The following is a 3467-nucleotide window of genomic DNA, read 5'->3' as shown; positions in this document are numbered from 1 at the left end:
TATGCTATGATATGCTAAGGTCACTCAACCACTTGCTATGATGTGCATTGACCACCAGGGAAGATGCTCCAACTGTTAGATTAGCTTGCTGCTGGGGTCCAGCCAATCAAGACTGAGTGAGATGGGCTGGACAGGCCCTGGAGCCCTCCCGCGGTCCCTCCCCGGCTGGCCAACCTCCCGCGTCCCTCCTCGGCCCCGATTGTGCAGTGGTGGTGTCCCTTGGCCTGGCCTTCAGCCTCTCACAAGCTGGGACCCATCGGGGGATGTTGGAGAGCTGGTTTCGGCCTGATACCACAGGCCAGGCTGAGGGACCCCACTGGTGCACGTATTCATGCACCGGGCCTCTAGTATATATAAAAGCCTAAGCGACCATCCAACCAGTAGCTATGTCGCACAATGACCAACAGGAGAAAGATGTTCTGACTAGTAGCTATGATGCACACTGACCACCAGGGGGCAGACACTCAATGCAGGAGCTGCCAAGCTGTGGTGGCTTGGCAGCTGTGCTGGGTGATGCACCCAGAACCAGAAAGGAGGGAGCCCGATTACAAATTATTCCCAACAGTTTTTCCGTGGAGAGTTCTAAATCCTCACCCAGAGTCAACAAACAAACAAAATACATCCCAACAAAACAATGACAAAAACAACTGATGGAAACACTCACATTCAGACAAGATTCCCAAACACCCACCGATTACTAATTGAACCTACTCAATGTTGCTGCATGGCATTTCAAGCATTTCACAGCCCCAGACTCTTTCCCCAGAGGAGAGAACAGCCAAGTTAACCAGTACTATATTTTTCTATCATTTTCATCACTTCTGGAAACATATAAAGGCTGGGAAAACTACCTACTTAGGCATAATTAAGTGCCTGTATAGAACCACAAATCCTGTAGAGATTTTTTTTAAATTGACCTAAAATCACAAGTAAAGAGGAAAGATTAGCCTGTATGACTTGAACATGAGGAGGAAGAAGATTATCAAGGCCTTAAAGAGCAAAACAAACAAACAAACAAACAACGACTTATTTAAAAGGACAAATAATGAAACCCAAATCTTCAGCTGGACTTAGTTTCTTAATCTATCACTTTGCTTTTCCAAAGACCACACCAGAACACTGCATTTTAGGCCTAGGTCTCACTGACAACCACAGAAGCACAGAGCAGGAGACCATCCAGCTACCACCATCCTCTGACACGGTGTTTTGACTTTGCTGTGTAGCAATGTTTATCATCTAGCCAAGCTTGCTTTTCTGTTATGCTAAACTAAGACAAGAGAAGAAATCTATACAGACTGCAGAAAATGTAGACAAGTGAGTCACAGAGGAAAAATATATTCGCCAATATCAAAAGTTGTGAATGCCACCAACCATGGGGTTGCTCAATACAGGTAGTTTCTAAACCATTTCACCTTTTAAGGAGTCCCCAAAACACACAAAAATCAGATCACAAGTTCTTACTCTTCTATTATCTGTAATCTATACAAGTATTTCCTTTAAATAGCATAAGTCTTCCCTTATCTTAAAAAATTAAACAAAATTATAAATTCACTGCTAGCTCAAACCCTAAAGCACACAGCTTGCTTATCTCTCTGAGTTAACACAGGGTGATAAGTCCAAGGCTCCATTATCTTTTAAAGGTCAAGGATGAGATAGGTTGGCCTGTTCTAGGGACATAGTCTATACCCCAGTACTCTTAACACACTGCTCAGAAATAAATGCTGTTATTCACAAAAGAGAAGGAAAGAGAATCCAGACATATTAACACAAATCTATTCCAAATGTTGAGAAAACACCAAGCCACATCCTGTTTGATGGTTTATTAAAAAAATATTTTTGCTTGGGAAGTATTCAAGCAGCAGACGAATTCCAACACTAGTCAGAGAGGGTAGCTAATAATACATCACACATAACATAAGCTTGAATCAATGTGCTGAAATCATGACAAAAATATGAGGCTGAGATATCTTTGGCTCTCCTCTGCCTCCTGAATGATTCAAGTTGAGATCCATGTACCTAAATGGTTAGATGCATCTATAAAGTAACTATGATAGCCTTAGGGTCTAAAGAGAAGTGATTTTCTTTTCTCTCTCTAGAAGGCATAAATTAAAAAGCCATTGATTATATACAAAACCCAGTAAGATATATCATTTTATCTTCCATTCTGTAGATAAGATCTACCATTTATTGAGCAATTCCTAAGTGCCAGGCCTGTGCTAAGTGTTGTACTAATATCATTTCATTCATCCCCACTGATCCTGAGAGGCCTATGACAAAGAAGCTACTGGGAAGGGGGCCCTATGAGGAAGAGGTTCACTGACTAGCTATAGATGGATGAGCATAGTACTATGTCAGCTTAGTTTTACACTGGAGGAAACCAGGCTCAGAAACCTAGATGTGTAACTAGCGAACATGATTTGTGGTTGTATACAGGCACTTAATTATGCCTACGTAGGTAGTTTTCCCAGCCTTGATATCTGAGGCTCATAAGAAACAGGCCTCAGAAATCAAGGTGAGCCCTATGGAACTCCAAAACAGCCTGCTCTGTCCACTCTGCATTACTGCCTCTGATCCCTTTTTTAATCCACACACTTCTACAAAACTTGACATTTCCAAGTGAAACTAGCAATAAAACTGGTCATCTTTTACAAAGCAAAAGCTTTTTCTTTCTTTTAAAAGAATCTTACAACTACAATAAATGCTTCTTTTCCAGGAGCACTTAAAAAATATTTTCAGAACTTCAGCAGGTAAAGTACACTATTAAAAACAGAAATATTACAGTACAGTGGGGCCTTGACTTACGAGTTTAATTCGTTCCGTGACGGAGCTCGTAACTCAAATTACTCGTATGTCAAATCAAGAAGTGAACGAGTAAGACACGTGATGCTGGGCTGATGTTGTGGCCTTCACTGTGACGTTCGCTGCACCAACTAGCGGTGGGGTTTCTGAAGCTGGCTCGTAACCCGAATTTTAGCTCGCAACTCAAAGCAAAAAATCGGCCGAGAGACGGCTCGTATCTCGAAAAACTCGTTAGTCGGGACACTCGTAAGTCAAGGCCCCACTGTACTATGACCTTGCTAATATGTAATACAAATACAAACTATTTATTATGCCTACTATATTCATTTTATCTGTGGTTTCTCAAAATTGCTATGAGTGAACCAGTCTTAGGTCATGAGAAATGGATTCCATCGTTACTTATTATAGTTCTGTGCTTTGATGTCCTGTTAAATCCTGTATTTATTATACATATTGTGATTTACCATATTATCTGAGTTGTGATCCAACCTATGTGGCTGTGACTGGTACTACTTTTTAGATAGTTCATTGAGCAAAATTTGTAACTTGGGCCTAAAGGCTCTGCTTGACATAGCCGTGCCCAGCTTTTCTGCTCACCTCTCTCCTATTCCCTCACAGCACTGGCCTTTCTTCCAAGTTGTTCACTGAACGTGTCAAGTCTTGCTCCC

This window comes from Myotis lucifugus, unplaced genomic scaffold, assembly GCF_000147115.1.
Source record: "Myotis lucifugus unplaced genomic scaffold, Myoluc2.0 scaffold_504, whole genome shotgun sequence".
NCBI classification, from domain to species: Eukaryota; Metazoa; Chordata; class Mammalia; order Chiroptera; family Vespertilionidae; genus Myotis; species Myotis lucifugus.
This window is presented reverse-complemented; position numbering follows the sequence as displayed.